The sequence below is a fragment of the Salvelinus namaycush genome, chromosome 20, assembly GCF_016432855.1.
Source record: "Salvelinus namaycush isolate Seneca chromosome 20, SaNama_1.0, whole genome shotgun sequence".
NCBI classification, from domain to species: Eukaryota; Metazoa; Chordata; class Actinopteri; order Salmoniformes; family Salmonidae; genus Salvelinus; species Salvelinus namaycush.
This window is the reverse complement of record NC_052326.1, coordinates 22,953,390-22,974,669: the sequence shown is the minus strand read 5'-3', so window position 1 is coordinate 22,974,669 and position 21,280 is coordinate 22,953,390. Positions and strand designations below refer to the sequence as shown.

General features: G+C 45.5%; 1 protein-coding gene across 1 annotated transcript in view; it reads left to right on the top strand.

Moving 5' to 3' along the window:
* arhgef10la (Rho guanine nucleotide exchange factor (GEF) 10-like a) overlaps positions 1–21,280 on the top strand; it is a 309,208-nt gene that overhangs the window by 106,635 nt on the left and 181,293 nt on the right. The gene's annotated exons all lie outside the window — the stretch shown is intronic.

Genomic DNA, 21,280 nt, shown 5'->3' with positions numbered 1-21,280 from the left:
AGAAGGACAACCATCTCTGCCACACTCCACCAATCAGGCCTTTATGGTAGAGTGGCCAGATGGAAGCCACTCCTCAGTAAAAGGCACATGACAACCTGCTTGGAGTTTGCCAAAAGCCACCTAAAGACTCTCAGACCATGAGAAACAAGATTCTCTGGTCTGATGAAACAAGATTGAACTCTTTGGCCTGAATGCCAAGCGTCATGTCTGGAGGAAACCTGGCACAATCACTATGGTGAAGCATGATGGTGGCAGCAGCATCATGCTGTGGGGATGTTTTTCAGCGGCAGGGACTGGGAGACTAGTCAGGATCGAGGTAGAGATAAATGGAGCAAAGTACAGAGAGATCCTTAATGACAACCAGCTCCAGAGCGCTCAGGACCTCAGACTAGGGTGAAGGTTCACCTTCCAACAGGACAATAACCCTAAGCACACAGCCAAGACAATGCAGGAGTGGCTTCAGAACAGGTCTCTGAATGTCCTTGAGTGGCCAAACCAGAGCCTGATCGAACATCTCTGGAGAGACCTGAAAATTGCTGTGCAGCAATGCTACCCATCAAGGCTGACAGAGCTTGAGAGGATCTGCAGAGAAAATGGGAGAAACTCCCCAAATACAGGTGTGCCAAGCTTGTAACGTCATACCCAAGAAGCCTCAAGGCTGTAATCACTGCCAAACGTGCTTCAACAAAGTACTGAGTAAAGGGTCTGAATACTTATGTAAATGTGATATTTCAGTTTTACCAAAAATGTCTAAAAACCTGTGTTTTATTTGTCATTGGGGAGTATTGTGTGAGGGGAAAAAACTATTTAATCAATTTTAGAATAAGGCTGTAACCTAAGAAAATGTGGATAAAGTCACTCTACATACCAATGAGCTAATGAGGCACGATCATTAGGACACTGTTCTTCAGAAGAGCTGGCCAACAACACAGCTAACACAATCACTTCAAACTGAAACTGGAAAGACTTCAAACTAGCTGCACTTCGTTTCGTTTTATCTTTTTTCAATTGACATTTCTTTGTATATGTCCTTAAAAATTATGCTGATTCATGATTTCGACTGGCTAGGCTGATGAAACAGTGGATTGTGCATTCAGATGGAACAGACATCACAGACAGGGAAGTGTCACGTGTGCTCCCTCTCTGGCCTCTAGGTCACCAGGCTGCTCGTTATGGCGCACACCTGTCACCATCGTTATACGCATCAGAGCATAATGACACTCACCTGGACTCCATCATCTCCTTGATTACCTGCCCTTTATATGTCACTCCCTTTGGTTCATTCCCCAGGCGTCATTGTTTCTGTTTCAGTTTCCTGTCTGTGCATTGTTCGTGTTTCTTGTTTTGTTCATTTGTTTATTAAATGATGCACTCCCTGAACTTGCTTCCCGACTCCCAGCGTACACGTTATAGGAGGTGTTCTTTGACTCGTGCAGGGATCCCCACGAGTTGACAGACAGTATTACATCATATATCCAGTTCTGTGAGGATGTTGTCATTAACACAAAAACTGTCAGAGTATTTCCCAACAACAAGCCCTGGGTGTCTAAAGACTTGAAAATATGCTTCCTCAATGAAAGGAAGTGCATTACCTGAAAGGAGATGCTGATGCTGTAAAGGAGGAAGAAAATGAATTCAGGTCAAAAATATGGAAAGCATAAAAGGACTTCAAGGATAAACTGGAGCAGAGGTTCTGCACAGGCAATCCAAGACAAGCATGGGAAGGGCTTAATGCAATGATGGGAAGAGAAAAGAAAAGAGAGGACAATAATATGGCAGACTGTTCATCCTTTGTAAACGACCTAAAGTGTTTTTATGGAAGATTTGATACCGTCGATTTTAAAGATGAATGTAAACAAATATGTGAGAGTATCCCCAAGTCCTCTCCAGTCCAGATAACAGAGAACGAGGTGACCTCATGCTTGTTAAATATTAAGCCACACAAAGCACCGGGTCCAGGCGGACTACGGGGCAAAGTACTGAAGGTCTGTGCTGACCAGCTCAAGGGAGTTCTCACATGACTGTTTCAACTCCTGCTGAGCATCTGTATAGTGCCAAAATCCTGGAAGGTGTAGACCATTGTACCGGTGCCTAAGAAGTCAGGGGCCAAATCACCAAATGACTTTCAACCTGTGGCCCTCACGCCCTTTTGGCCAAATGCATGGAAAGGGTTGTTAGTAAGGACCTTACCCTTTCCATAGCAGACCAACTGGACCTGTTACAGTTTGCCTATAAGGCACAGAGGGTGACTGAAGATGCTACTCTGACCTTAGTGAACATGGTGGCTAGTCACCTTCAACATGCAAAATCATATGCACATAAAGTATTTCATTTATTGATTTTAGTTCAGCTTTCAATACAATGCAAATACACACACTGCTGAAATGACTACTGGACCTGAATGTCAACGGAGGCCTCACAGGTTGGACCAAGGACTTTTTAACTGAACGCCGACAGAGGGTCCTCATGAATGGGGCCCTCTCTGATGAACTGACCCTGAACAGCAGGTGTGAGTTCTTTCACCGTTGTTGCTCTCTATCTACACTAACTAGATGAAGATCCGAGGAAACAATGTGAGCCTTTTTAAGTAGCCGGATGACATGGCTCTGATAGGACTCTTTTTTTAAAGATGCTACGTCAGATGGGGACAGCTGTTTTAAACAGATCAACAACCTTCAAGAATGGTGCCGGTCAAGTGGCCTCCACATCAATGTGGAAAAGACAAAGGAGCTGATAATCAATGGCAACAACTTACCAATGTCCCAACCACTCTCTCTGAATGACCAACCAATGGAGATGGTTGAGTTTTTTAAATACCTAGGGACACAAAATGATAACAAGATGAGTTTTACATAGAATGCAGACTGTATTTTTTTTAAAGCAAGCCTCCTCTTAATCAGGAAATTAAAGGGGTTTGAGGTCAGCCAGGATGTTTTGGAGAGGTTGTACAGCAGCTTGGTGGAGAGCATCCTCACGTTCAACATGACAGTCTGGTATGGTAATCTGAGCGTGAGGAGCAAAAGCAAACTGACCAGAATAGTTAAGACAGCCAGCAAAGTAATTGGTCGACCACAGGCACTTTTGAGCATTCTGTTCCACAAGGCAACCAAAAAGGAGGCACTGGCTGTCGTTGGCGACCCCCCCACCCTCTACACCCTCAATTGGAGAGGCTTCCTTCTGGCCGGCGCTTCAGAATGCCCATGGCCAAGAAGAACGTGTTCAAACATTCATTTGTTCCTTGGACTACTAAATGCAAAGTAAATTGTTTCGGTATATGTACTGATCTATCTAGTGCAGTTGGGACAGTGGTCGTTGTGAGTGAATGTATTAATGTCCTCTATGTTGTTAGTGGATGCAACATGATGGACTGACTGGTTTAAATGTGTATGATGTGAGAATGTATGTGTGTTGTGGTTTTAACCAATCAGCATTCAGGATTAGACCCACCCGTTGTATAAATATTTTTGAATAACATACTTAGAATGTTCTCTGGATCTAACTCAAATTTTCTTGTGTTTTTTATGGAAAGTTTTCTTAATGTTCACAGAACAATTTGAGAACATGACTTGAAATAGAACTATAAGGAAACGTGTAGGAAATGTTATGCTGAGTAACTGAAATTCCCACAGAAGAACTATGTGTCTTAAAATTCTTGGAACAATTTGAGAAGATGACTTCGAATAGAACCATGAGGAAATCTGTAAGAAACGTTATGCTGAAGTACTGAAATTCCCACAGAAGAATTTTGTTTCTTAACGTTCTCTGAACTGTTTGAGAATGTTCCCAGTGTCAAACCAGTTGGAGAATGTTCATAGAACATTACCAAAATTGAAATTAAATGTAACCATATTTGAACTTAAACGTTCTGTTAAAGTAATGAAATACCAAGAAAATTACGTTTTTTTGTCAAGTTCCTTAAATGTGCTGTGAACGCTCCAAAGCCAAGCAACTATCCTGCACCATTCCCAGAAAGTTGTGGGAATGTTGTATGCAAAATAAACATAGGACAACCAAGCTCTCACCAAGCTCTAAGAAACATATGGTTCTCAGCACGTTATGTGCTAGCTGGGGGGAGAAGAGGGTAAGAGAGGAAGAGAGGAAATAGGGGGGAAAGAGGATAAGAGAGGTAAAAGAAGGGAAGAGGGGAAGAGGGACCCTCTCATTGGGAGGCTGAGATGCGTTTGTTTGGGACCAGATGGAGCCATTGTAGCCTAGAGTTCATCCGAGGCCCCCGGGTCCCCCCTCTTATCCTGTTCCCCAGAAAAGCCTCTCTTAGTCTGGAGGACACTTTTTCCCCCTCTCCCCTCTACCCCCTTCCATCCCTCTGCCCCCCTTCACCACCTCTCTACCCCTCTCCGCTTTCCTCCACACACTCTGCCCCTATCTTCCCCTCTCTGCCCCCCTTCACCTCTGGAAGCCCTCTCTCAAGTGGGTCCACCTGGCTCTCTGGCTGCTAAGGAAGGGTTCACCGTTAGCTCAACATGGTGGTGTAGTGGCCGGGGCCTGCAGGTGAACAGTTGAGGCTGAGAACGGGGAGATTAGGGGTGAATGTGAGTGCTAATCCATTGCTATACAGCAGCCCTTGGCCTCTCCACTCAGCCAAAGACCAAAGAAAAGACACGCATTCCTCTGCCCTCGGAGCAGAGCACACAGACCAGGGGCTACAGACGCCATTCTCCAGCCATCTGGCCTTCGCCCTCATCCTTACCCTACTACCTACCCTCCTCTCTCACCCTCACCCACTTCCTTAAACTTCACCTTCCTCCTCACGGAGGGACGGAGAGAGAGAGAGAGAGAGAGAGAGAGAGAGAGAGAGAGAGAGAGAGAGAGAGAGAGAGAGAGAGAGAGAGAGAGAGAGAGAGAGAGAGAGAGAGAGAGAGAGAGAGAGAGAGAGAGAGAGAGAGAGAGAGAGAGAGAGAGAGAGAGAGAGAGAGAGAGAGAGAGAGAGAGAGAGAGAGAGAGAGAGAGAGAGGAAATATGAGGAGAAGAGTGATATATGGAGCTAGAGAAGGAAGAGGTCTGATTGAGATGTAAAAGTAAGCATGAGAGATTGAGAAAACATGGGTAGAATTCCTCTCTGGGTATACACTGAGTGTACAAAATATCAGGAACAGGAACACCTTTCTTATATTCGGATAATGGTGCCGGAGGGGATGGCAGCCGTTTTATGGGCTCCTAACCAAATGTGCTATTTTGTGTGTTTTTCGCATTGTTTGTAACTTATTTTGTACATAATGTTGATGGTTCCGTCTCTCATGACCGAAAAGAGCGTCTGGATATCAGAACAGCGATTACTCACCTCGAACTGGACAAATATTTTTTTCTTTAATGAGTCCGACGCGATGCATATACTGTTTCTCCGAGATCAGGCCCAAATCCCTGTAATTCACGTGAAGAAAATATGGAAATACAGGGGGCGGAGATCGGGGTGCCTTGTGAGAATTTGTCGGTGAGTGGGTAACCCGCCTCTACCATTCATTATATTGGCCAATGTGCAATCACAGGAAAATAAACTGGATGATCTCCGCTCGAGACTATCCAAACCAACGAGACATTAAATACTGTAATATCTTATGTTTCACAGAGTCATGGCTGAACGTTGACACAGATAATATTCAGTTGGCCGGGTTTTCCATGCATCGGCAGGACAGAACAGCTACATCTTGTAAGACGATGGGTGGGGGTGTGTGTCTATTTGTCAATAACAGCTGGTGCGTGATGTCTAATATTAAGGAGGTCTCGAGGTATTGCTCGTCTGAGATAGAGTACACATGATGAACTGTAGGCCACACAATCTACAAAGAGAGTTCTCATCTATATTATTCGTAGCCATCTATTTACCACGACAAACCGATGCTGACACTAAGAACACATACTAAAAATCCATTTTACCTCATTTCTTGTCACATGTCAAGTGCAACCAGAGGGAAAAAAACTGAACCACCTTTACTCCACACAGAGACACGTACAAATCTCTCCCTCACCCTCCATTTAGCAAATCTGACCATAATTCTATCCTCCTGATTCCTGCTTACAAGCAAAAACTAAGACAGGAAGTACCAGTGACTCGCTCAATATGGAAGTGATCAGGTAACGCGGATGCTACGCTACTGGACTGTTTTGCTAGCACAGACTGGAATATGTTCCAGGATTCTTCCAATGGCATTGAGGAGTATACCAGCTCAGTCAACGGCTTCATCAAAACCTGCATCGACGACGTCGCCCCCACAGTGGCCATACGTACATATTGTATCCCTTCCAGCCAGAAGCCGTGGATTACAGGCAACATCCCAACCAAGCTAAAGGCTAGAGCTGCTGCTTTCAAGGAGTGGGACACTAATTTGGAAGCTTATAAGAAATCCCGCAATGCCCTCATACGAACCATCAAACAGGCAAAGCGTCAATACAGAACTAAGTTTGAATCCTACTACACCAGCTCTGACACTTGTCGGATGTGGCAGGGCTTGCAAACTATTATGGACTGCAATGGGAAACCCAGCCGCGAGCTGCCCAGTGACGTGAGCCTACAAGACGAGCTAAATGCATTTTATGCTCACGTCAAGGCAAGCAACACTGAAGCATGCACATCAAATCAAACACAAACACCGAATAGCATGGACATGTCACAAACACAAACATCAAATACAATAGGTTACCGTGAAATGTTTACTTATAAGCCCTTAACCAACAATGCAGTTCAATAAATAGAGTTAAGAAAATATTGACTAAATAAACTAAAGTAAAAAAAATTATAAAAAGTAACACAATAAAATGACATAACAATAACGAGGCTACAGTGGCTTGCGAAAGTATTCACCCCCTTGGCATTTTCCCTATTTTGTTGTCTTACAACCTGGAATTAAAATAGATTTTGGAGGGGGTTTGTATCATTTGATTTACACAACATGCCTACCACTTTGAAGATGCAAAATATTATTTATTTTGAAACAAACAAGAAAAAACAAAAAAACTGAAAACTTGAGCATGCATAACTATTCAGTTAAAAAAGATTTGGCATGGGTCTCCAGATCCTCAAAAAGTTCTAAACATGCACTGTCGAGAGCATCCTTACCAGTTGCATCACTGCCTGATATGGCAATTGCTCGGCATGCGAACATAAGGCGCTACAAAGGGTAGTGCGTATGGCCCAATACATCACTGGGGCCAAGCTCCCTGCCATCCAAGACCTATATACTAGGTGGTGTCAGAAGAAGGCCCCAAAAAATGTCAAAGACTCCAGGCACCCAAGTCATAGACTATTCTCTCTGCTACCGCACGGCAAGCAGTACTGAAGCACCAAGTCTAAGTCCAAAAGGCTCCTTAACAGCTTCTACACACAAGCCATAAGACTGCTGAACAATTAATAAAATGGCCACCCGGACTATTTACATTGACACCCCACCCCCCCTTTGATTTTACCCCACTGCTACTTGCTGTTTATTATCTATGCATAGTCACTTTACCCCTACCTACATGTACAAATTACATCGACTAACCTGTACCCCCGCACATTGACTCGGTACCGGTACCCCCTGTATATATCCTGGGTGTTGTTATTTATTGTGGGGTACTTTCTATTTTATTTTTTGCTTTAATTTATTTAGTCAATATTTTCTTAACTCTATTTCTTGAACTGCATTGTTGGTTAAGGGCTTGTAAGTAAGCATTTCACGGTAAGGTGAAATTTTTGCCCTCAGAACAGCCTCAATTCGTTGGAGCATGGAGTCTACAAGGTGTAGAAAGCATTCCACAGAGATGCTGGCCCATGTTGACTCTAATGCGTGCCACAATTGTATCAAGTTGGCTGGATGTCTTTTGGGTGGTGGACCATTCTTGATACACATGGGAAACTGTTGAGCATGAAAAACTCAGCAGCATTGCAGTTTATGACACACTCAAACAGGTGTGTTTGGTACATACTACCATACCCCGTTGTGTTGCTACCAGGCTGTGTTGTCATGTGTTGCTGCCTTGCTATATTGTTGTCTTATGTCTATCTTCATGTAGTGTTGTCTCTCTTGTTGTGATGTGTGTTTTGTCCTATATTTATATGTTATTTTTATTTATTTTTTATTCCCAGCCCCTGTCCCCGCAGGAGGTCTTTTGCCTTTTGGTAGCCCGTCATTGTAAATAAGAATTTGTTCTTAACTGACTTGCCTAGTTAAATAAATGTAAACTTATTTTTTTAAATACATTTTACCCTCTGAACAATCCATGTCTCAATTCTCTCAAGGCTTAAAAATCCTTCTTTAACCTGTCTCCTCTAGAGGTCGACCGATTAATCGGAATGGCCGATTAATTAGGGCCGATTTCAAGTTTTCATAACAATCGGTATTTTTGGACACAGATTTCTTTTTTTTTTACACCTTTATTTAACTAGGCAAGTCAGTTAAGAACACATTCCTATTTTCAATGACGGCCTAGGAACAGTGAGTTAACTGCCTTGTTCAGGGACAGAACGACAGATGTTTACCTTGTCAGCTCGGGGGGATTCAATCTTGCAACCTTACGGTTAACTAGTCCAACACTCTAACCACCTGCCTTACATTGCACTCCACGAGGAGCCTGCCTGTTACGCGAATGCAGAAAGAAGCCAAGGTAAGTTGCTAGCTAGCATTAAACTTATCTGTCACGATCGTCTTGATAAGAGAGAGAGGACCAAGGCGCAGCGCGTGAAAAATACATCTTCTTTTAATGAAGGAAAAAACAACCACTTACAAAATGAACAAAATAAACGATCGTGAAGCTAAACCTGAACTAAGTGCACACATGCAACATAGAACATAGACAACTACCCACAAAAGCCTACTGCCTATGGCTGCCTTAAATATGGCTCCCAATCAGAGACAATGAATGACAGCTGTCTCTGATTGAGAACCAATCTAGGCAGCCATAGACATAACTAGACAACTATACTCTACTCTGCCCCATACACATACAACACCCCATAGACACTACAAAACACATACATTCCCCATGTCACACCCTGACCTAACTAAAAAACATAAAGAAAACAAAGAATACTAAGGCCAGGGCGTGACAGTACCCCCCCCCAAAGGTGCGGACTCCGACCACACAACCTGAAATAGAAAGGGGAGGGTCCGGGGTGGGCCCCATCATGGCGGCGGCTCGGGTGCGGGACGTGGCCCCCACTCCACCATTGTCAATACCCGCTTTTGTATCCCCCTCTCAATGACCACCCTCCAAATAAACCCACCTAAATTAAGGGGCATCACCGGGATAAGGGGCATCACCGGGATAAGGGGCATCAGCTCCGGACTGAGGGACGGCAGCTCCGGACTGAGGGACGGCAGCTCCGGACTGAGGGACGGCAGCTCCGGACTGAGGGACGGCAGCTCCGGACTGAGGGCTGGCGGATCCTGGCTGGCTGGCTGGCGGATCCTGGCTGGCTGGCGGATCCTGGCTGGCTGGCTCTGGCGGATCCTGGCTGGCTGGCTCTGGCGGATCCTGGCTGGCTGGCTCTGGCGGATCCTGGCTGGCTGGCTCTGGCGGATCCTGGCTGGCTGGCGGCTCTGGCGGATCCTGGCTGGATGACGGCTCTGGCGGATCCTGGCTGGATGACGGCTCTGGCGGATCCTGGCTGGATGACGGCTCTGGCGGATCCTGGCTGGATGACGGCTCTGGCTGGTCATGGCTGGATGACGGCTCTGGCTGGTCATGGCTGGATGACGGCTCTGGCTGGTCATGGCTGGATGACGGCTCTGGCTGGTCATGTCTGGCGGACGGCTCTGGCTGGTCATGTCTGGCGGACGGCTCTGGCTGGTCATGTCTGGCGGACGGCTCTGGCTGGTCATGTCTGGCGGACGGCTCTGGCTGGTCATGTCTGGCGGAAGGCTCTGGCTGATCCTGTCTGGCGGAAGGCTCTAGCGGCTCCTGTCTGGCGGACGGCTCTGAAGGCTCTTGGCAGACGGGCGGCTTTGAAGGCTCATGGCAGACGGGCGGCTCTGAAGGCTCAGTACCGACGGGCAGTTCATGCGGCGCTTGGCAGACGGACAGTTCAGACGGCGTTGGGCAGACGGGCAGTTCAGGCGCCGTTGGGCAGACGGGCAGTTCAGGCGCCGTTGGGCAGACGGGCAGTTCAGGCGCCGCTTGGCAGACGGGCAGTTCAGGCGCCGCTTGGCAGACGGGCAGTTCAGGCGCCGCTTGGCAGACGGCAGACTCTGGCCGGCTGAGACGCACTGTAGGCCTGGTGCGTGGTACCGGAACTGGAGGTACCGGGCTAAGGACACGCACCTTCAGGCTAGTGCGGGGAACAACAACAGGGCACACTGGACTCTCAAGGCGTACTATAGGCCTGGTGCGTGGTACCGGCACTGGTGTTACCGGGCTGAGGGCACGCACATCAGGGCGAGTACGGGGAGAAGGAACAGTGCGTACAGGGCTCTGGAGACGCACAGGAGGCTTGATGCGTGGTGCCGGAACTGGAGGCACTGGGCTGGAGACACGCACCACAGGGAGAGTGCGTGGAGGAGAAACAGGGCACACTGAGTTCTCGAGGCGCACTACAGAACTGGTGCGTGGTACCGGGACTGGTGGTACCGGGCTGAGGGCACGCACCTCAGGGCGAGTGCGGGGAGAATGATCAGTGCGTACAGGGCTCTGGAGACGCACAGGAGGCTTGGTGCGTGGTGTAGGCACTGTCTTAACCAGACGGCTAGCACGCACCTCAGGACGAGTATGGAGAGCTGTTCCCAGTGACATTAACTCACCAACACGTTCATTCGGACGGATGCCGTGCCTCATGCACCAAACCAGTACATCCCTCATATCTTTCTCCTCCAATTTCTCCATTAACTCCTTTACTGTCTCTGCGTCACTCACCTCCAAATCCGCCCTCACCGGCTCCTTATGTAAAGCAGGAGGAGTTGGCTCAAGTCTCCTGACTGACCCAACTACATTCCCCGAGAGCCCCCCCCCCAAGAAATTTTTGGGTTTGACTTGCGGGCTTCCAGCCTTGTTTCCGTGCTGCCTCCTCATATCGCCGTCTCTCAGCTTTCGCTGCCTCCAACTCAGCTTTGGGGCGGCGATATTCTCCTGGTTGAGCCCAGGGTCCCTTTCCGTCCAATATTTCCTCCCAAGTCCACGAGTCCTGGTTCTTTGGCCGCTGTTGCTGGTTCCTCTCACGCTGCTTGATCCATGGTAGGTGGGTAGTTCTGTCACGATCGTCTTCCTGAGAGAGAGAGAGAGGACCAAGGCGCAGCGCGTGAAAAATACATCTTCTTTTAATGAAGGAAAAACAAACACTTACAAAATGAACAAAACAAACGATCGTGAAGCTAAACCTGAACTAAGTGCACACATGCAACATAGAACAATGACATAGACAACTACCCACCAAAGCCTACTGCCTATGGCTGCCTTAAATATGGCTCCCAATCAGAGACAATGAATGACAGCTGTCTCTGATTGAGAACCAATCTAGGCAGCCATAGACATAACTAGACAACTATACTCTACTCTGCCCCATACACATACAACACCCCATAGACACTACAAAACACATACATTCCCCATGTCACACCCTGACCTAACTAAAAAACATAAAGAAAACAAAGAATACTAAGGCCAGGGCGTGACATTATCTTATAAAAAACAATCAATCAATCAATCATAATCACTAGTTAACTACACATGGTTGATGATATTACTAGTTTATCTAGCGTGTCCTGCGTTGCATATAATCGTTGTGGTGCGCATTCGCGAAAAAGGACTGTCGTTGCTCCAACGTGTACCTAACCATAAACATCAATGCTTTCTTAAAATCAATACACAAGTATATATTTTTAAACCTGCATATTTAGTTAATATTGCCTGCTAACATGAATTTCTTTTAACTAGGGAAATTGTGTCACTGATCTTGCAACAGAGTCAAGGTATATGCAGCAGTTTGGGCCGCCTGGCTCGTTGCAAACTGTGTGAAGACTATTTCTTCCTAACAAAGACAGCCAACTTTGCGAAACGGGGGATGATTTAACAAAAGCGCATTTGCGAATAAAGCACAATCGTTGCACTACTGTACCTAACCATAAACATCAATGCCTTTCTTAAAATCAATACACAGAAGTATATATTTTTAAACCTGCACATTTAGCTAAAAGAAATCCAGGTTAGCAGGCAATATTAACCAGGTGAAATTGTGTCACTTCTCTTGCGTTCATTGCACGCAGAGTCAGGGTATATGCAACAGTTTGGGCCGCCTGGCTCGTTGCGAACTAATTTGCCAGAATTTTACGTAACTATGACATAACATTGAAGGTTGTGCAATGTAACAGGAATATTTAGACTTATGGATGTCACCCGTTAGATAAAATACGGAACGGTTCCGTATTTCACTGAAAGAATAAACGTTTTGTTTTCGAGATGATAGTTTCCGGATTCGACCATATTAATGACCTAAGGCTCGTATTTCTGTGTGTGATTATGTTATAATTAAGTCTATGATTTGATAGAGCAGTCTGACTGAGCGATGGTAGGCAGCAGCATGCTCGTAAGCATTCATTCAAACAGCACTTTCGTGCGCTTTGCCAGCAGCTCTTCGCAATGCTTCAAGCATTGTGCTGTTTATGACTTCAAGCCTATCAACTCCCGAGATTAGGCTGGTGTAACCGATGTGAAATGGCTAGCTAGTTAGCGGGGTGCGCGCTAATAGCGTTTCAAACGTTACTCGCTCTGAGACTTGGAGTAGTTGTTCCCCTTGCTCTGCATGGGTAACACTGCTTCGAGGGTGGCTGTTGTCGATGTGTCCCTGGTTCGAGCCCAGGTAGGAGCGAGGAGAGGGACGGAAGCTATACTGTTACACTGGCAATACTAAAGTGTCTATAAGAACATCCAATAGTCAAAGGTATATGAAATACAAATCGTATAGAGTGAAATAGTCCTATAATTCCTATAATAACTACGACCTAAAACTTCTTACCTGGGAATATTGAAGACTCATGTTAAAAGGAACCACCAGCTTTTATATGTTCTCATGTTCTGAGCAAGGAATTTAAACGTTAGCTTTCTTACATGGCACATATTGCACTTTTACCTTCTTCTCCAACACTTTGTTTTTGCATTATTTAAACCAAATTGAACATGTTTCATTATTTATTTGAGGATAAATTGATTTTATTGATGTATTATATTAAGTTAAAATAAGTGTTCATTCAGTATTGTTGTAATTGTCATTGTTACAAATACATGTTAAAAAAAAACGGCCGATTGATCGGTATCGGCTTTTTTGGGCCTCCAATAATCGGTATCGGTATCGGCGTTGAAAAATCATAATTGGTCGACCTCTAGTCTCCTCCCCCTCATCTAAACTGATTGAAGTGGATTTAACAGATGACATCACCACTTTACAAAGATCCACCAATCCCTGAGCAGGGTTATACTGTATGTGTTATGTTGGATGTAAACAAAAGAAGGTCACGACCCTTAGTGAGGGTGTGTCTGAGAGAGAGAGAGAGAGAGAGAGAGAGAGAGAGAGAGAGAGAGAGAGAGAGAGAGAACAAGACCCAACTCTGAGACATAAGTTTTCAGGCGCACACACTCCACACTACCTTTTTATTGTTTGTCATGTAGCTGCTGTCTGAAACAGAATGTTGGTGTTGATGGTACGAGTAGCAATTGCTTGGTAAAAACGCATCTATGAATACTTCCCTAGTTTGCGTTTAGAGGCAGTGAAAGTCCCTCTACCTTTCTATGCTTAGAGTTAACATGTTCTCTTCGATATATCACACGTACCCACTCCCTCTCTAGCGAAATATATCTATATCCCTCTCCTCTCTGCCATTTTCCTGCCATCTGTTTTTGTAGCTCAGTGGCAGTGGGCCAGGCATTGCCATGCTGTTGTCATAACAACCAGGGGTGATATCTTCATTGGACCTGTTGAACAAAGAGGCTCTCAGAATCCCGGGTTGCTCTCCAGGATCTTATGGGTATTTTGCCCTGTTCTACACTGTTCTACACTGTTCTACACTACCCTGGGCTTGGTGATGGAGGCTGATTCCAGGAAATACCAGCAGTATATTACAAAAGCTCCCATGTCTCTCCCTCAATTGAGACATGGATTGTGGATGTGTGCCATTCAGAGGGTGAATGGGCAAAACAAAAGATTGACCAGGGTATGGTAGTAGGTGCCAAGCGCACTGGTTTGAGTGTGTCAAGAACTGCAACGCTGCTGTTTTCTGTGTATATTATGAATGACCGCCACCCAAACGACATCCAGCCAACTTGACATAACTGTGGGAAGCATTGGAGTCATCATGGGCCAGCATCTCTGTGGAACTCTTTTGACACCTTGTAGTTTATTCCCCAAAGAATTGAGGCTGTTCTAGGTGTGCAACTCTTCCTAATGTTTTGTACACTCAGTTTATACCCACAGAGGAATTCTACCAACTTTTTGTCAGGCCCCCAAACGCTGTGCAGCCCTGTTTCTCAAGTGCACTAGACATGGTCTCATAGAGTACACAGAGTACACACACAGGGAACCCATATTATAAAACAATAATTAAATCATACTAACCCTAACCCCCCGCTCCATACAGCCATCCTGCCCTGGTACCATCCCCATCCCTATTCCCAGCCCTCGCCGCTTATGTCCCCCAACTGACCTCTATAGCCAGCACCCAGCCATACCACTGTGATTCCAGCCCCAACCCCTTATGACCCAGCCCATTACGACCTAGATCCTAAATCCCCTTATGAGACAGTTTCTCCATCCTCAACTCGTAGCCCCTTCTAGTCCAGCTCTATAGAGCTGTAGGCCAGGACGGCCCAGGCCAGCCCCTTGACACAGGCAGCCAGGCCCATACCACTGGTCCCATCCCCAGGCCGACACTGCCGTGATCCCAGTCTTATTGGGAATAAGGAGACAGTTCATGGCAAAGGTTGAAGTCATCGAGCTGGCATCTGTCAGAATAAACAGCCAACAATGAGCTCCTCTGTTCCGTTAACACAAGGTTGGTTTTAGACATGAGACCATGCAGCCAGGGAGCTTTAGAGATGACTTACAGCAGATCTGCACTGACTGGGATGTTTTCAACTGTAGTGAAACTGCTCATGTGTGAATGTGAATAGTCTCCAGATGCTGTGTGAAGCTTAAGGGAGTGTACCTGTTGTTCAGGATTAGGCAGCAGGGTAGAGGGGCAGTGTTTTCTCAGATGGTGAGGCAGGACCCCACTGGTGACTCTAGGCTGAGTTTACATGTTGCGACACAGAAAACAGGGCCTACCAGCCTTCCACATCAACAATAGAACGTTTCCTTTCAATCCCCTTGTCTTCCCCAGAGGAGGCGTCCCAGGAGGTCATGTCACTCCATGTTAGCCTGCTGCTTTAGCCTCTAGTTTTCAGACTCAGAGAGTAGGAGAGTGGAAGTTAATCTCAGCGCCTCTTCCTGCTGTGTCCAGCCCAATTTTAACAAACACACACACACACACACACACACAGAAAGTCGTAGTTAATCTGAGCGCCGCATCCCGCTGTGTGAGGCCCAGTCCTGCCACTGCCTCTCCATGCCCTCTCTGTCTCCATAGTAACCAGGAAAGGGAAAGTTCAACCTTTTTGGCTTTCATCTGTGGTCTTGTCCTGGAGCAAGAGGAATGCACTTCACAACACACACACACACACACACACACACACAACAATGCACACACACAAACGCATATATAAAGTCACTGTACGCACAACAACACACAGGTTGACAGCCACAGAAGTGGTTCCAGTCACACACAGATACACACACATACATATAGAGATACTTCAGAAAGCTGACTCCAAGATAGGCATGCACTGTGCGAGACTTCTGTACCAATCTCTGATTTGCCTTCTATGTCTACTGTACTCTTGTCTCTCTCTCTCTCTCTCTCTCTCTCTCTCTCTCTCTCTCTTTCCAGGTCTTTGGAACAATGGTCAAACCACAAACACACAGAGAGACAAAGTAGCCTGTGTCTCTCTCTGGCTCAGAATGCACAACCCAGAACACAGAGAAACAAAAAGAAAGCACAGAGAGAGTTACAGAGACAAAGACCAAGACACACACAGTCAATCTCTCTCTCACACACACGCACACACACACATGCACACACACACACACAGAAGGCCTGTTCATGCCACCACCACCCAGGCAGTAGGGGAAGAAGGGCAGTTCATACCCAGCACAGCTGCTTGACGACCCCTATCCAAGCCACCCAAATCAAAAATATTGAAGTGCCTTTTGGTAGTAAGTGCCATGTTAGTAGGTGCTATTTGTAAATAACAGCTGGTGCACAAAATCTAATATTAAGGAAGTCTCAAGGTTTTGCTCCCCAGAGGTAGAGTATATCATGATAAGCTGTAGACCACACTATTTACCAAGAGAGTTTTCATCTATATTTTTCGTAGCTGTCTATTTACCACCACAAACCGATGCTGGCACTAAGACCACGCTCAACGAGCTGTAAAGGGCCATAAGCAAACAGGAAAATGCTTATCCAAAGGCGGCGCTCCTAGCGGCCGGTGACTTTAATGCAGGGAAATTTTAATCTATTTGACCTTATTTCTACCAGCATTTCACATTTGCAACCAGAGGGGAAAAAAACTCTAGACCACCTTTACTCCACACAGAGACATACAAAGCTCTCCCTCGCCCTCCATTTGGCAAATCTAACCATAATTCTATCCTCCTGATTCCTGCTTACAAGCAAAAATGAAAGCAGGAAGTACCAGTGACTCGCTCAATGAGGAAGTGGTCAGAGGATGCAGATGCTAAGCTACAGGACTGTTTTGCTAGCACAGACTGGAATTTGTTCCGGGATTCTTCAGATGGCTTTCAGGAGTACACCACATCAGTCAGAACCATAAAACAGGCAAAGAGTCAATACAGGACTAAGATTGAATTGTACTACACCGGCTCCGACGCTCGTCGGATGTGGCAGGTCTTGCAGCCGCGAGCTGCCCAGTGACACTAGCCTACCAGACAAGCTAAATTACTTCTATGCTCGCTTCGAGGCAAGCAACACTGAAGAATGCATGACAGCATCAGCTTTTCCGGACGACTGTGTGATCACGCTCTCTGTAGCCAATGTGAGTAAGACCTTTAAACAGGTCAACATTCACAAGGCCGCCAGGCCAGACGGATTACAAGGACGTGTACTCCGAGAACAGAATGTGATTTATTGACTACAGCTCAGCGTTCAACACCATAGTGCCCTCAAAGCTCATCACTTAGCTAAGCACCCTGGGACTAAACACCTCCCTCTGCAACTGGATCCTGGACTTCCTGAAGGGCCGCCCCCTAGGTGGTAAGGGTAACACATCTGCCACGCTGATCCTCAACACAGGGGCCCCTCAAGGGTGCGTGCTCAGTCCCCTCCTGTACTCCCTGTTCACCAATAACTGCATGGCCAAGCACAACTCCAACACCATCATTAAGTTTGCTGATGACACAACAGTGGTAGGCCTGATCACTGACAACGATGAGACAGCATTTCGGAAGGAGGTCAGAGACCTGGCAGTATGGTGCCAGGATAACAACCTCTCCCTTAATGTGATCAAGACAAATAATATGATTGTGGACTACAAAAAAAGGAGGACTGAGCATGCCCCCATTCTCATCGGCAGGCCGGTAGTGGAGCAGGTTGAGAATTTCAAGTTCCTTGATGTCCACATCACCAACAAACTAACATGGTCCAAACACACCAAGACAGTTGTGAAGAGGGCACGACAATGACTATTCCCCCTCAGGAGACTGAAAAGATTTGGCAGGGGTCCTCAGATCCTCAAAAACTTCTACAGCTGCACCATCGAGAGCATCCTGACTGATTGCATCACCGCCCTGTATGGCAACTGCTCAACCTCTGACCGCAAGGCACTACAGAGGGTAGTGCGTACGGCCCAGTACATCACTGGGGCCAAGCTTCCTGCCATCCAGGACCTCTATACCAGGTGGTGTCAGAGGAAGGCCCAACTCAATAATAGGAAGGTGTTCTTAATATTTTGTAAACCTAGTGTATATGCTGGTGGTTCCCTAAAACTTTTGGACTGTGCAGGACTCTGCATACAACCCTCTGAGTGTTTGTATTACTTACGTCAAACGTTTTGTGAAAAAATCCTTCAACTCTGTGTGCAAACACTACAAACGGAGCTCTTGTCTCTGATTCTTGTCTCTGAGCCTTGTCTCTGAGCCTTGTTTCTGAGCCTTGTCTCTGAGTCTTGTGTGTGTTTAATGCAAATCTACAACCAAACACACACACTAATCCTCACATTGGCTTGTTATGCAGGGCAGCAATTGGACTGACAAACACCTCTTCTGCGATGCTGAATAACTGGAATGTTTGGCCTGTTACAGTGCCTTCAGAAAGTATTCACACCCCTTCACTTTTTCCACATTTTGTTGTGTTACAGCCTGAATTTTAAATGGATTAAACAGATATTTGTTGGCAAAGCAATTCACTTTATTTCCTGAATACAAAGCGTTATGTTTGGGCAAATCCAATATAACACATTACTGAGTACCACTCTACGTATTTTAAAGCATAGTGGTGGCTGTATCATGTTGAGTTGAGTTGAGTTTATTTTATTTTTACAGGGACAGTGCACATTAATCAAAGTTTCAGTAAAAGTGCCGGTTTTAGCCAGCTGGCAAATTTTCAACCGCAGTCCCTGGGCAGGTTATTAAAAACAATTACAATATAGACAATCATTGAGCAGTGAGCACACGCACAGCAACATAGGACAAGCAAGACATATCATACAGACAGAGCAACATAGGACAAGCAAGACGTAGCATACAGACAGAGCAACATAGAACAAAAAGCAGCAAGACAAAATTCATAAAAGCAACAAAGTATTTCCACACCTCACAAGCTACAGACAACAGACAACATGGAAAGCGGCAATGCACAGCTAGGGATTATGTTCACAAATCTGATTGACCTTTAGCCATGTCTTCATGCATTTTGTGAAAGTGTGATATGTGGTGCAGTTATGTGTGTCTGATGGCAGTGTATTCCAGACATGGGAAGCTCTCACAGAGAAAGCGGATTTACTAAAGGTGCTTTTCCTTAAGGGAACTATACAGTCACCTCTCATGGCAGACCTTGTGGATCTGCTGCCATATGTTTGGGTTTTCTGTTTAACAAAAACACTGAGTGGAGGGGGAGCCAGGCCATTTAGGATTTTGAATACAAGACATGCATCGGTGTATTGCACAAGATTTTCCCAACTCAGGAGCTCATGCTTTCTGAGGATGTAACAGGGATGATGGCTATTGGGCTTCCTATCAAGCACTTTGAGAGCCTGTTTGTAGACAGACTGAATAGGTTTAAATGTTGTACAGCAAGCTTGGGCCAAACTAGTCAAGCAGTATGTTAAGTGGGGGAGTATCATAGATTTGAAGTACAGTTTTGCTACCTCTGTAGTCAAACAATTTCGTATAAATCGGAAATTAGCTAGGTCGAATTTGGTTATCTGAATTACCTTTTTCACATGCTTTTTAAAAGAGAGGTTGGAATCAAGTATGATGCCAAGGTACTTAAAATAAGATACCACCTGGAGCTTCTCCCCTGACACATAGACATCTGGCTCAGTAGCATCTGTTGCCCTCTTTGTGAAGAACATGCAAACAGTTTTTTTCACATTGAGATGCAAGCACGAGTCACTGAGCGACTTTGTAACCTGGACCATTACAGTAGTGAGTTCTTGTGCAGCTTGTTATTTGCTCTTTGCATGCACATATATCACTGTATCATCTGCATACATTTGAACTTCAGACCCAGTACAGACAGAAGGCAGATCATGAATGTACAGGCTGAACAGGAGGGGCCCCAGTATTGACCCTTGGGGCACGCCCACATCATAGCTAAGAGTGGGCGACAGCTCATTTTCCTGATTACCTTCCCTATATATGTCACTCTCTTTGGATCCTTCCCCAGGCGTTATTGTTTCTGTTTTGTGTCTGTGCGTTGTTCATGGTTCTTATTTTGTGTAGTGTTTATTTATTAAAACATTCAATTCTTGAACTTGCTTCCAGACTCTCAGAGCACATCGTTACATAATCACTGCCAAAGGTTCTTCTACAAAGTAGTGACTCAGGTGTGTGAACGCTAATGTAAATTAGATATTTTTGTATTTCATTTTCAATAAATTTGCAAACCTTTCTAAAAACATGTTTTCACTTTGTCATTATGAGGTATTGTGTGTAGATGGGTGAAGAGAAAAAAAATATTCAATCCATTTTGAATTCGGGCTGTAACACAACAAAAATGACATATGAATACTTTCTGAAGGCACTATACATGCATAGCCCCTGTGGAAAAGCAACGTGTGTGTGTTTGTCCGTGCATGTTCTGCTCTATGTAGGCATGACTTCATCCACATGCTAAACCCACACAGGCATTGTGGCACAGGACCCAGCATTATTACTGTTCCACCCACAGGCTCAGGGCTGGCCGGGGAAACATAGAAACACATTGGCCAGAATGGACTAACTCAAATCTATATGATTTGTCAGGACACACACAATATGGCCAACACACAAGTATGTCAATATTACTTGCTGATTGTCTTGACATTGAAATTTGTACCGACAGGGTTCTTCTGCTGTTATGTCCACAGAACATAAATGACTGTTTGGGTATCTCTAATTTCTATGAAGATAACCAATAACACCATGGCACATGGCTTTGAATTGGAATATCAATTCTACTCATTCTAATTCTGTAGGGAAACTCAGCAACTCATCTCACATCCCCAAAGACCTGATACAATTCAACTATTTAAAACTAAGAATGTGGCTGTAGGGTGGAGCATTATTTTGATATAAACATGATCCTAATAGAATAGTCTACTGAGGAGATAGCTGACTAACCAGGGATCAACAACAGACGTGTTGACCACATACAGGCTCCCGAGTGGCACAGCGGTCTAAGGCACAGCATCACAGTGCTAGAGGCATCACAACAGATCCCGGGCTGTATCACAACCGGCTGTGATCGGGAGTCCCATAGGGTGGCCCATAATTGGGTCAGCGTCATCCTGGTTAGGGGAGGGTTTGGCCGGGGCAAACCGTCATTATAAATAAGAATTTGTTCTTAACTGAATTGCCTAGTTAAATAAAAATAAATACATCTGAAAAGTCTGAACAGGCTTTCATACAACTTGGGTCTCCTGGGAATTTGATGACCTCCACAAAACTGTAACTGTGATTTAAGGCTCTCCAGTAGTAACCGGACAGTTAAACCCTGAGGGTCCATACTTACAACATATTCAGAAGGAAAATGGCTACATATTCCATGTG